General features: G+C 42.1%; 1 protein-coding gene across 5 annotated transcripts in view; it reads left to right on the top strand.

The window, feature by feature from the left end:
- Nucleotides 1-14690, top strand: part of mid2 (midline 2) — a 151308-nt gene that overhangs the window by 43091 nt on the left and 93527 nt on the right. For 2 of the 5 annotated variants that reach the window (XM_035160630.2, XM_035160626.2), the window contains exon 1: nt 8738-9050. The exons of 2 other annotated variants lie outside the window; for them this stretch is intronic. The gene's annotated coding sequence lies outside the window, so the exon portion shown is untranslated. Of the gene's footprint in view, nt 1-8737; nt 9051-9095; nt 9288-14690 lie in introns of those variants that run through there. One more of the 5 variants, XM_035160628.2, reaches the window with a different exon arrangement.

Below are 14690 nucleotides of genomic sequence, written 5' to 3'. Positions count from 1 at the left end.
AGAAAAGGGCCGGGTCGGAACCGAACCCACGGCCAATGCGGGAGGACTCAAAAATCATTAGCAGTGTACTTTGACTTTTTCGGTTTGGTTCATGTTGCATCTGTTAACATGGAGGAGGTGGGGTTTATGGCCTATGCTGCAGCTAGCCACCGGGGGGCGATCAAGATAATTTGGCTCCACTTTTGAGGAGCTGTCATATCATCCATCTTTATATACAGTCTATGATATCACATTGGAACTAGCACTCTTTGCTCTATTATGCTGCTACTTGCTCGTTTTGCCACCTCCCTGTATATGTAATTGAGTTCTGTTCACCCAGTATACAATACGTTGTAAGGTCTTTACACATGTCGCCTGCAACTATCTCTCAATCTCTATTTATTTCTCCTCTATAGGATTCTCACTCTATTCTCTGGCACATCCTCTATCTCCTATCTTCCTCTCTTCCTCCATCTCTGTCCTCTACCTCACTTCTTTCATCTCCTGCTTTAATCAAGCATCTGATCACAGGCCCGGGAGGACAAGGGATAATGAGATTAAGCCTCTACATGTTTACACATTCTGATTTACACTGAGCTTCCCCTGTCTTTCTCTGTCTGACCCATATTTCTCCGTATCCCTCCTCCATGTTTGTGCTTTTTATGTCTCCAGTCTGCCTCTCAGGGGCTCGACTGTTCCTGCTCCTTTTGGCTTCCACTTGCTGCAGTTATGGTGCCAGTACACACGCTTTGTTAACCACTAATCAGTCATGTTATTCACCGTACATATGTGAGGCTTTAATTTCAACACTGCTGTGACCAATGTGATTATTTCACTTCAGCTAATGTCTGATAAATAGTCTTGAACTCTCATTGTTTAACATGGGGCTGCAGTTGTGTTGAGGGTTATGTAATGAACATTCACCTCGGGACGTCATGATGGGACCAGAGCCATTTTAGTGCATGTGTGATTCTGTGTGTGTTGCACGTGCACTATGTACACTGACTGATCATTCTACAGAGCACTTCTCCCTTAGTCATCTGTCATTGCATCTGGCCACAGCGCGGCGTCCCCTTCATGTCACCTGACACTCTGAGAACCAGAGAACCACTCAGCTTTAGCACAGCAGAACAATGTGTTACTGAGGCTATGGCTCCTGCAAGGTGTGCAGAATGCCAAGCTTTGGAGAGGAAACATAAGGTATTTGCCATAGGGTGAATTAAAAGTCTATGTACTGAGCAGGAAGGCCCTATTGATCCTCTGTGACAGAGATAAGGTGAGTGAGGCAATTCCAAATGTCTGTAATCCTAAACGGCAACCGTGGTACCCAAAGGATGTGAGCTACTCATTTTACATAATTCTCCATATCTGTGTAATTAACCAATACTAATCACCTTTGTAATTCGTAATGTCTGCTCCGTGATCCAAATGTAATCACAAGCAAAGTGGCAATGCTGCAAAAACACTGAAACCTGATATCACTCCCATATTGAGAAGACCTTTAATAAGATTTCTCATGGAGGTTCCTTTACATCAGCAATATGTTTATATAGAAGTGAAATTAAAATCATGATCAGTAAAGAGTTTATATGTTAGGCGACATTGTGCCATTCTCAGTGTCAATGTGTTCCAACCGAATGTTTTCTTTCTCAGTTCTGTTCTCTTATAGATAACAGCTCTGTACTCTGGTTTTGATCTTTGTAAGAATAGATGTCAGTCATTTGTGTGCTGCCATCCGATAATGTAGCTCTGCACTAATTGACTCCCACATCTTGACCTCTCCCTCGTCTGTGGAAACTAGTTTGGACAAACATACGAGTTGTTTTCTCGGCATCTCTTTCCTAATGTTAGCGAGCCTCTTAAAATCCACTTCTGCAGTTCTCTGGGTCACTCTAATACACATATTAATGACTTTGTGATTGACGTCAGGGCCCACGTCATTTACGAGCAGTAAGGGACCCACTAGCTGTTAAAAACTGATGTGCACACTCCCAAACACACAAGTCATCCTAACGCCTGGGGAGACGAACAAGGCCTCTACAGTCTGGTGCTACCAGGCCAACGGGATTATGGGACACCAAGACTCAACTTCATTGGAAGAAAAATGTGTCTCATGATCCTACAAACAGTGTCACTCGAAGGACGAACTGCGTGTTCCCATGCCAGGCTACTACTCGAGCGGAAAACATGAACGTCACATTATTTTAAAGCTAGATTTGACTCCAGATTCCTCTTAACGTTTTCAGATGGCGCTGCTGATAGGAATGCTTGTCAGACGGAGTCAGATAAGTGTTAAAGTGTTGTCATGAAACATTAATTTGGCTGACAAAGAGAGCGCTTGTTGTTGGGTGGTGGTGCTGGCATGACTCATCGCTCATTGGCTTTTGTCCATTTTGATTTTCTTCACTTCTTTGTTATGGCTCTGTGCTGGATTCTAGAACAAATTCTAGGTTTTATCAGTGACACATTACAGCCTATTTCAAGTATTTAACTTGAAAAACATGTACTGTAAGTGACGTCCTCCCAAATGAACATATTTGAAGCTCTAGTCTCAGACCAGCTTTGCCGTATAGTTGGCCTGTCTGCTAAACCTGAGCCTCTAAATGCATCTGAATTCTATGTGTGGTAGAAGTTACACATTTCTGGCTTGATGAGCACTGGAGCTATCGCAAACAGTGCCTAGTTCACACTACACAATTTGGTGTGTAATTGTGTAGAATAATGAAATGAAGAGCTACATTGGTCCTTGACTCATACAAAGCCATTCAAATCTCTGTCTATACCTGTTAAACTGTCCGATGAAGTCCAGGCTCGCAGTGATGCTGCAAAGGTCAAATACAGTTTGAGCAAACTGGACATTTTGTTCATCTTCTTTATGATTTGTTTTTCTCTCTCTCTCTCGTGTATGAATAAACACAGTAGTAGTCACCACTCGGTCTTGGCTCCGTGTCCATGGACAGCCTGTCCTCGGCTCCATCCTGTCTTGGTGCCGAGCCAGAGGGTGAAGAAGGCAAATGTGGCTAAGATAAGAAATTCTGGGCATTCCCTCTGCTGAACACACACAGACACACAGACACTTAAAGGTACGTCTTTAATCAGACAGGGGTCACCGTGTCTTCCGTTTGGTTTATGCTATCAGCTCCAGTCCAGTTTTCTCATACCAGCTATAGACCTGAACCTGCCACCATGTGACACTGAACTGACCTGTTCACTGTGTAAATATATTCACCACTGCACAGTTCAGCGTCCTCCATATGTCTATGTCAAACTAGGGAGGAAGCAAAAATGTATGAATTCAGCCCTTTTAGGCTTGCGTCTGTTTATGTGCGTTTACAGCAGATAGTGTTACACACTACCATCTAGATAAGTGAGCAGTTATAATTGCGTGGTGTTTATGGCCTTCATAGGATTAATCACACCCTCTCATTAAAATGCACAGTGGCCACAACTCTCCACTCAAACAACTTTTGAGTATCTAAACCAGTCTGCAGCATAGACAGCATTACTGTTGCTCGTGATGAAAGAACACATGCAGCCAGACTACAATGGAAAAAATGATCAGATGTGAGGTAGTGAGACTAATGGAAAGCTGATGGAGTGTTGCCACACCCGCCAACTTGTTTGTTCATGCCCTCTGAGTGTTTTATTGATCTGTTCATGATGATCATCTTTAAATTAGGAAAAGGGGATAGCCAGAAAATACCTTTAACTACTTTAAATATCTTTATTTGTAAAGACCTGTGGCATTTTATCACACTGAAATAATGAAGAGATTTGTTAAGTTGCTTCAGTTACACAGCTACCATTGGTTTGCTCTGTGGAGCACTGTTAGATTACTGCTACAGAAGATATTATGCCAAACGACAGTGAGAAGATTTCAAATGTTCACAGTACACTTTTACATTGTTCCGGTATCTTCAGTTCAAAAGCTCAGTAAATAAGTGTATTTTACATTATTTCCACAGCTACTGAGCAGTGTACATGCATATATATTAAGGGACCACAATATTAAGAACAAGTGTCATGCAAGTGTGCTCTTTTACATGTGTTTGTGTGTTAGATACACACACATACGTATTTAATATGTAATATGCTCTGTGCCTGGACCATAGTAGCACAACAGAGAGGCCAAGTCTCCAGTGGACAGAGTGTTTACTGTCCACAGCAGCCTCAGTCCTGCAGCCTGCCCTCATTCTGTCACTGGCCCTTTGTCTTTCATAAGTATTCATCACACTTTTCAAACCATTTGAAAGGAGACATATGCTTTTTCTGTTTGTTCCCTTTCCTCTATAAAGTTTTTTGTTTTGCACGTAAAAAGGTCTGCAAAGTTAGAATGGCCAAAGTCGTTCGATCAATACTTGTGCATCATCGTGGGGCTTTATGTCACACTATGCAAATGTTTGTAAAATAGGCATTTGCATAATGTACGCAAGGTAGTCTGGGACACTCCCCAAACAAAAAGCAATAAAAAAGCCGATATTTCCTACATACACTGGAAGCAGTTGACCAATCACAATAGAATGGGCCAGCTGACCAATCAAAGCAGACTGGGCTTTAACAGGTGGGGGCTCTTAAAGAGACAGGAGCTAAAAACAAGTGTTTCATATAGAGGCTGAAAAGAGGAGCTGCAGGAATGGACAATTAGAGGAAAGTGATGTGTTTTCTGAACATTAAAGATTGTACACTGTTTCAAGTTATCAATCAAATTAAAATTATTAACTTGACTATGAGATAATATGCCTCCTTTAATTTGCCCCTGGTTCAGTACAATGTTACTTGCGGTACAGATACAGTAATATCACAGATGTGAGGTGATTATATTTTAGACTGAGGTAAAAGTGACACTTTGTGACAAAGTAAAGAATTTTTTACCAACAAGGTTTTGATTTAAGAATCCTTTCAGTTGAAGCTACTTCATACAAAATTCATATTCTCATCTCCGGTCCAACTCTGAGCTCTGAACAGTAAAATAATATATAAGTCAGAAAATGTATGTTGAATTTTTTGGGCAGTTATATAAAAGTAGACTACATAGAGGATTGATATTTGGTATCCAGGCCCTGACCTCATAATTCCCAACAAAGAAATGACAACCTCAGCAGAGAACGGAGTGAGGAGTAACGATAACATCTTCCTTTCAAGTGGAACATGGCTTTAAAACCTACTGGGGCTTTTTAAAATGCAACATGAAAAAGGAGAGGCCGCCCGAGCAGCAAAGCTCTCAGGTGAGCGGTGTGGCAGCAGGCCTGGCAGCAAAAGAGTCTGGAAAGCTGTGGCGGCTTTAGTACACATCCATAATCAACAGCAGACTCAAGTTGACCGACTGAAGTAGCTCACAGACTTTGCTTTATCAGTGAAATTCAAAGACTTTATTACGTTTTTATCAGCCTGCAGTTTGCTCTTGTAGTTGCTGTAATCACATGGCAGTCTGATATAAAAGCCAGCTAGTGCTGCAGCAGCAAGTGCAATATGTTTGGAAATAGCAATCCTCCGACCAATCGCATCACAGCAGCAAGGAGCTGCTTTGCACATACTCTGAGCAAACAGGCATTAGTCCCGTCCTGCCCACAAATTGCTGAGTTCATTCGGAGTGCTGGACGCTGGAGCTGACTTTGGAGGAGACGACTGAAAGACCCAAAGTTCAGACGTCCATGTGGTTTAGGTATGTGCAGTCAATCAGCTAGCCAAAAGATTTCTAATCAACTGTTATCACTTTTAGAATGTATATGAGGATTCATTGATGGTGTGTAGATCATAGACGGATGGACGACGGTTCAGAGCAGAACAGATAATAAAAATGATCTTTCACCACAGTTTTAATGTTTATCCGTTAAATATATCACAAAGATGAATATGTACCCCTTTCAAAGTAAAAGCACTCCAGCGTTTCTGCTGTTTTAGCAAGGTTTTGTTTGACCAAGATTTTTAGTGTTACCGCAGGACCGGAAGATGCACGGTTTCATAGCATAGTATCCTGGCAATTAGTTGTGTATATAGCTGTACTTTTATTCAAGGATATGCAGGGATCATACCAAAACGTCACATCGCATTCCTAAAATGACAGAAATAATCATTGAGAAATATTAATTTGACGTGTTCTTGGAATCTTTTTGGATTATGTCTCATCCACTTACATGGAGGAGGCAGTTTTTGTTTTACCTCTATTGCAGCCAACCACCAGGGAGCGATTGATATGAGTTGACTTGACTTTTGGGAGTCTATGATGTAGGTGATAGAATGCTTATACTGTCAAAGGCAGAGGTCTTCAACAGTGGGTCCGCGACCCCTAATCAAATTTTTGGTTGATTAGACAATTTTTTATATATTTTTTTATTTTAAATTTTTTTTTCCACAAATTTAAGTGTCTTTAAATACACACAACATGAATCCAACATATTGTAGCGAACGGATAAATGGAGGCAGAAGACGTTATCTTTCAGTCAGCAATGCACACATTCAGCGACACACAGGAGCTCTCTCAAGCTGGGCACCGGTTCACTCACAGCACTAGACTGCACAATAACAGGGTAGCTATGTTTATAAATGGCACTAGGCCCAGTTTAATATAAAACACAATGTTATACAATATATATAGTAGGGGGTCCCTGCTCCATCTCTCCATCAGTTTGGGGGTCCTTGGCCTGAAAATCGTTGAAGACCCCTGGTCTAAGGCTATGACATAAAGCGTGAAAAAAAAAAAAAATCTAAACCTTGGTGAGCAAATGTTTTACAAGATTAATTGCTAGTAAACCAGTAACCAATTAACAACAAGTAAAAAGGAATTACAGCAGACAGATGACAAACAGGGTCTTACAGATCAGTGGAGCGATTCACACACTTGGACGCCAACTCTGCTGCAGACAGGAAGACAGGGTTTGGCAAAGATTAGGTCCACAAACAGTTATTAAGACAAAGGAGGGCATGACGTCTTTGTCAGTTGATATATTCAATACAAAAACAGTAAACAGTATGAGTTTAAATCAAAAGCTCTCAGAGCATTTGTGGTGGCTCTTGGTGACAGTGGTACAGAACACCTGCTTGTCAGGCCACACCTCGTCTGGGACCAGCCACCTCTTACTGTGTCGTACCTTTATGTCACTGATTGTTTATACCATATGTACAAAGATGGACGACACGACTGCTCACTTAAAGTAAAGCCAAACCATCATTATCGTCCCCTGGTGGCTGGCTGTAGTATAGGTCATAAATCACACTTCTTCCTTGTTAGTTAATGGGAAATGGACCAAACTAAAAAGTCAATATACACGTTAAATAATTCTCAAAGATAGTTTATTTAATATATAGTAGTTCATATCACACTGAAGTTTGTTCAAGTGCCCATTTTTCATTTGAATGTTTGAGCGTATTTGATGCTATATAACTGGTGAAACTTCTTGATGGACAGTGACTGGTGATGCGCATTTTTCCCATGACCCTCACTGTGCAGACTCCGAAGGACATCATCAGCTGTAGATAGCAGGAATATTTTGACTTCATTTCTGGATAGTTGGGAGAAAGCAGAGAACACGTTGTTCATCTTTATGTACAGTCTATGTGACGCACCCACAGTACACAGATAACGAACCTCTGGGAAAGAATTGTATTACAAACAGTGTTGGATCAGATTAATGCAGGACAGGCTGGAACAGAGCAGCAACAACACACTGCAGCAGTGTACTGGAAAGATCTCTGCTAAAAATCTCAACACCACTATACACACACACACACGCAGACACATACACGTAGAGGTGATTCTCTGGTTTATTTTCCACCTTATGTGTCCAGCATGTGTGATTTCCTGTAGATATTATGAAAGAAATATGACGATAAAAAAATATAGGACATGTTAAGTATTGTTAAGGGACAGATGGGTAATGTCATTGCACATACAGCAGAGACTTACTCTGGAGACTTACTCTAACCTTCACTGAAGTTACAACTTGCTTAACCCTAACCTAACCTTAACATTAACTGTAACCTTAACCTTAACCTCAACCTCAACCTCAACCTTACCTTACCTTACCTAAACTAACCTAAACCTTAAAACAAGTATTCACCTTAATGACTTTCGTTATGGGGTCTTAATTATTGTCCCCATAACATATACAAATCCCCCACACACACACAACACACACACACACACACTACTTTCATTAATCCATGACAATAAAATGTGATATCACCATTATTATAAACCACTTGCACAAGTTTAAATCTATGAATATTCTAATCGCTGCCTCTGGGCCTTTTTTCGCAGTTTAACACGGTATCTCACACACACACACACACACACACACACACACACACACACACACGCTCCTGTTTTACTTATTGATACAAATGAACTTTTAATAACTGCAGCCTGTTTTATTACCCAGGGTTGCATCAGTTTCCAGAATAATGAAATGAAGAGCTACTCTGCTCTTTAACTCGTACAGACTGAAACCTGCTGTCACCTGCCACAAGGATTAAACAGATTGTGACTAAAGAGTTTATTTCAACAGTTTGCCCCTCAGATTAAAACTGGATTATCCAATAGGCTCATTTGGATATTGTGACATGCGTAATGCTTTGGAGTAACGTGTCCAGCTCTGCTCAGCTGAACGCACTGAAGCCTCTCTATCTGCTGCTTTTTGCTTTTTCTATTGTATGGGAGGAGGAGCCGCTTTCCTGTGATTGTCTGGCTGCGCTCGCTCTCTCTCTCTCTCTCCCTCTCTCCCTCCCTCCCTCCCTCTCTTGCTCTCGGTTCCTCTCCTCCCTCTCTTCCCTCTCTCATTTTCCAAAGTTGAATATTCCGCTTGCCTGGGAGCAGTCTGCCAGCGGAGCGCAGCCCCACTGCCTGTACGCACCGGGTTGGTGTCTGGGGCTTTTTTCTGCGCTGCGCCGTTTGGAACAACGCTTGGGGGAAGAAGAAGGAGAAGAAGGAGAAGAAGGAGAAGAAGGAGAAGAAGGAGAAGAAGAAGTCAGAGTATCCCTCCTCTTCTGTCCATACCTCTTTGTGTTTCTTCCAACTTTCATTCCGGGCCACTTCCAAGATGACAGAAGCAAAGGGCGCTCGGCGCGTAAAGCTGGTAGGTGTCTGAAACCCCTCCCCTGCGCGCACCGAGGTGTCTGGCTCGGTCTGGCTGCGCGGGGCTCAGAGCAGACACGCCGGGGCTGGGAGAGAGAAGCGCCCGGGAATAGAAGAGGGAGCCGCTGGTTACATGTTCTTTTGTTTTTTCTTCCATTAACCATTTGGGATTTTTCTTGACGCGCTTTAGCTTTTTGCTTGAATGGATGAGAGTCAGACGCGCGTGAACATGTGTGAGGTAGGCTGCCGCTCAAACTTACACACTTAGCGCTCCACGGACAGGACAGGGCTTCCTCGTGTGTTTCTGTGAGGACACGCGCGCTCTCCAGCTGATGCTACGCCACATATTGGCAGATGTGTGTTGTTGTGATAGCCGCTGTTTCGGTGTGACACATTACGCCAGAACTGCGTGTTTTTCTTCCTGTGATGATTCTATATTTTGCCCCTGAAGTGTCCCGTGCGTCCTGGGATGGTGACAGACTCTGTAGTTTGTGTTCCCGTGCTGCGCAGAGGACGCACATTCTTGTTTATTAGAATGATTCAGCAGAGAGATGCATGTGTTGCTGCCACACAAAGCATGTGGAACAGTTTGAACATGCACGTGCATCCCTCTGCTTATTCCAGAGTCTTTACAGGCTTGGATGTGGAGATGCTGGCTTAATGTGGCATGGAACACATTTTACATATTTATGAAACATTTCATTTGATCTTGTCAGGAATAGTACAATATATTCATGAGTTTTGTTGTGGTATTTTCATTCTGTCCAGCTTGGTTTGCATTATTTCCCCAAAAAACGCAGAAAATAGCAGGTTTGTCTTCATAGGGATCTTGTGACTGGGTCTTTATTTCCTGCTAAAGCCTCTCTTCAACATCCCTGTGGTGCTTGTGTTCATCCATTTGTTTAGAAATACTTTAACATTAGTAAAGTGTTAATTTCTTTTTGATATGAACATGTTATGATTCCTAAAGAAACAACACCGTCTTTGAACAACTACACTGACATAAGGGCATATTTCATTTTTCATATTGATGAACCCAAACCCTGTGCTCTCTGATTCCGGATCGCCCGAAGCAACGAATGCAACTTTAAAGTCCTAAACAACTGCCAGCGAGTCGCGTTGAAGTAAAAGCTCCAGTGCCCCAGAATTAATAACTTGTCACATTGTGATGAAATGCACAGAGTTGTCAGGGGAGTGTTGATGTGTCAACACACATAATTCATCTCATGTGGTTACCAGACAGTGAACTCAATTGAGTTCTGATGATGTTGCTGAGCTCAGCTGTCGGCGTGAGGGAGCGTGTTGGATGAAGAGCTGCGTGCGCTGCAGGGCAAGGTGGCTTTGGGAGATCGACACTTGTGTAGGAGATCAATGTGTCAGGTTTAACAGGTGGAGTAGCTCGCTGCGTTTTATCCGGCTCTAACCTTTTCCTTAAATCGCTTGTTCTGTGCTGAATCCCGTTTCCGGACGGATTCACTCCGCGTCTCCGTGTCTGTCTCTGCCTGTGCCAGCTGCTTGAGCGAATCAAAGCCATGACAAGATGGACTAAGAGCACAAACCAATTCAGCGCCTGTGTGCACGTCCTATGAGTGCACTGTAGCAGCAGTTTACCCAGAGCTGCCCCGTCCCATACCATTACACATCATGGCTCATCAGACTAGTTACACATCAGCACTCTCATGTATGCTGGAGGCAGGAGCAGCGTCAGCGCTCCAGGCTGCCACTTATACCTTCAAAGGCCATATGTTCTCTCCCCTGACTGTCTTCGTCTATCTGTAGGGTTGTTATCATTTAGCTTCACTCTCTCTTTCTCCCTCTATTTCTCTCGCTCATCCTCATTCTTTCCCTCTTATTCCTAGTGTCCCATTTTTCCCTCTCTCTCGGTCTATCAATCATGTGTCTCTTTCCTCTCCTCTTCCATCCGAGTCTCAGTCTCTCTCTCTCTCTCTCTCTCTCTCTCCCCTGTTACCTACTGAAGAATGGCGGGTGCAGAACCCTGTGCTCCAGGGCGCATTACAAAGCTCACTCCTCTGTGTCTGCTTCACCTGCTGTAAACCGATTTTGTTTGACCTCTTGTTCTAAAAGTTCTTCTATTCACTGAGGACAAGGGATTAAGAGAAAGGGATGGATTTAAGGAAACATTAATAGTCCAATGATTAGGTTGTAGGACCTCAGTTAAATCCCATTGTTGACACAGACAGCTGCAGAAACCATGTATGCATAGTTGATTTAATTATGCTCCGGATGAAGGAGGCATTCTCTACATGCACAGTAGTTCTGCTACTATATATTCCCAGCATGAGCAATACAAATTAATTGGTGACATCCATGCAAGAAAGAAAAGCTGTTTCGTTTGGTGTTGTCTTTGTATTTTTATAATGAATGTTACAGGGGAGGTTAGTGGTGGATTCAGCATCCTTTTGTTTTTTAGCTCATGCACAGTTGGTGGATGCCCTGCGTACACCCACTGATGAGGAAATATATACGTCACGCTGACCTTAGAGGACCCTCACATACTTGATGTGGAAAGTATAACACTTGTTTGTGGGTCAATGGATTAAGGGAGATCAATTATCATTGTTCAGCAAAACTAGGTTTTGAATGCACGGCCCAAAATCATTCCCCTTAATGCAACATTTTTATATTGGAAATATAAATAATTCTCTTGTTAATTGTCACTTTGAGTCGTTTGACTTTTTGTGCAGTTTGTGCAATAATCTGACCATTAGAGGAACACAGCACAGAAGGTCACTGGTGTCATTTTGTCCTTTTCATTCCCACAGTGCTGATAGTTTAAAACCAGGGGATTAAATTAGATTTCAAAGAGATCAAGCAACAGAAAATTTCCTCAGATGTCTGGGACATTGTTTTGAAACAGGGTGCATGTAATACTTTAATTACTTAATAAACAATCTCAACACATTTTAACAATTGACCAGCTTCAACTCCTCCGTTTGTCTTTCCTATCCACCACGAGTTTCTCTGAATTGTCTCTCGTCTTGTATCTCCTGACTCACGCCACAACGATTGTCTGAGTAGCATCACGTGAGATGATTTACAATGCATGCAATTGGTCTATGAGTTTCCCAGGCTGATCAACCTGTGCTGTAAAGGCTAGAAAAGCTTAGCCTGTTAAAAGAGGAACGCTTTGTCTGATTTCAATGAAGCTGGAGTATTTATCGGTCTTGATCCAGAAAGGACAGTGTCCTGATTTTGACCGCAGACCATCTATTAGTAACCTTGGGTCCAAAATCATATCTCAGATTGCCCTCTGCCCATTTTTTCATGAAGTGACTTGTAACATTAAGCTGATCTATAAAGGTGTCTGGAAGTACTTATCCGATCATAAATTATATTGTTTTCCACACCTATATTCAAGTCCTTAAGAGCCCTTGAAGACTTAAGAAATAAAGTAGAAGGTTCAGCAGCTTAGACATAAGCCAAGTCAGACCTGTAATCTTAGTGGAATTTCTTTCATTTTCTTTTGAGAGGTGAAATAAGTCATATATGTATAATTCCAATAGTGCCAATGAAAGTTCTTGAAACTCTTCCATTGACTGAGATGAAACTGTAAAACAGAAAAACGGAACATGTGAAGTTGATGCTGCTGCCAGTGATATACCGTTTTATCCCAGAACAGCATCTGAACCTGATGAAAGGGGGAACAGCTAAAGACCATAATGTGTGTGCGCGTGTGTGTGTGCGCTGAGGTGGTCAGTTTAATGCAGCCGCGGCACATACCAAGAGAAGCCGTGAGGCTGCACCCCCGATGTTTTAAAATCCCCTGCTCTCTGCTTCCAGCCTCACCATTCGTCACAGTGTTTCAGCTTTCTGCAACAAATCCACACCACAGCAATTCCACTAATTCTACTCGACAGTTCAACAGCAACAGAAACTGTTTGTTTAAAAAACCTCATGCTCTCCTGAGTTATTTCCCCTCTGCCGTATTGTTTGTGCACATATGGTTCGTAAATGAGCTGCGAAAAACACTCTGTATTGGAGAAATGTTGGGCCTAAATCAGCGGAAGAAGGAGACAATTTGAATATGCTGTTAGGTTTTAGTGTTTGTGTTATGGTGGTAGAACGAAATGCATTTACTTTTATTTTTATTTTTTATAGTAGCAATGATATCCAAGAGGACAGGCTTTTATGGCAGGCACATAACTGATGTGTTAACGCATAATCAAAGTGTGGGTTTCAAATGCTCTTCAGGGTGTTGTGAGTTGTGAAGAGCAGCTGCCAAGACACAGGCACTGACACTGTCTAAATATATCAACATATCAAAGTATTAAAAGTGCAGCGAAACCACTGGAATCTATAACAACCTCCATACCAATGAGAAGAGTAAAGACGATATGGTTCGTAGCTATGTTAAACGGGGGGTGGAAAAACAGGTGGAACAGTGGTTACATTCCTCAGCCACAACCAGGCACAGTTTGAAATCCAGACATATCCTGTTAACAGTCATATATTTAAAGAATGAAAGATTCACACCAACTCTTGATTCCCTTAGATTAAACCTCCTGCAACAGATTGACGGGCATTGCAAGTTATTTGCAAGAACTGGCGATGCCGTTCAGCCTGAGTGGCTAAAAACAGAATAGAAGTAAATGTTTTTTATTTTATTTATATTGGTCATACACAGATGAGATGCATTTTATCTGCACGCTTTAGTAGCTGCAGTTATGGCTGTAATATGTGTGAAATTATGCATAAATGAAAGCAGTAATCATTAGTTGTGGAGTTTACAGAAATTGAATGAGAGCAGCAGACTGCAGAGTCTTGCTGGGGTGCAGTCATTAGGAAGTGGCTTTCTGTGTGATATGGACTTGATCAAGGGTTTGAGTGTGGGAGTGGAGGCAGACATAGCATGGACGAATGTATGGTGTGACAGTCTGCCTCCTGTTATTGTCTCCACACGTCTTTGATCTCCTCGCTGCACTGAGTTCAGGGAAGGTCCCTGCCAAGAGACACTCGCCCCTCTCCCAGATTCACACTGCATGTAGATCAGTAAAAATCACCCATGTGTACGTCTCCCTCTGGCCAAAAACTATAATATTATTATTATTATTGTTATTATTACTGTTCTTGTGCTGATTTGGTGTAAAACATCAATCTGTGCCGTGGTGAGACTGTAGACTGTATATAAAGATAAATGATGCGTCTCCACTTCCTCCCATTATCCAGAACACTGGATACGAACACTGCCATCTTTTGAGCCAGTCTGCAGTAGCGATCGGGGGATGTAGTAGTTGTATACCGTCAAATAAGTAAATAAAACCCTAAGTATTAAATTCAAGTTCTATCAAATTTGACATGGCATGCAATTCATTTAAATATATTGAAATTAAGTGTCATTAAGTGTTGTTATCAAAACAACGTAACATTACTGGCTTACTGTACTGATCAGTCAAGTTCGATTGAAGGTTTGTATTTCAAATAAAGGAGGACAGCCCTATTGGAAATACATCAGTGTGATAAGAACTAGCTACATCACTGTCCCCTCCACTAACATGGAGCAGGTGGGATTTATGACCAAGACTACAGCCAGCCACCAGGGGTCGATCAAGACTCTTTGGCTTCACTTTTAGGGAGCTGTCCTGTCGTCCACCTTTTTATAAAGTCTCAGTATTTGGGTTAG

The sequence above is a fragment of the Hippoglossus stenolepis genome, chromosome 7, assembly GCF_022539355.2.
Source record: "Hippoglossus stenolepis isolate QCI-W04-F060 chromosome 7, HSTE1.2, whole genome shotgun sequence".
NCBI classification, from domain to species: Eukaryota; Metazoa; Chordata; class Actinopteri; order Pleuronectiformes; family Pleuronectidae; genus Hippoglossus; species Hippoglossus stenolepis.
Note: the sequence above shows the minus strand (reverse complement) of the source record. Positions and strands in the feature narration are given on the sequence as shown.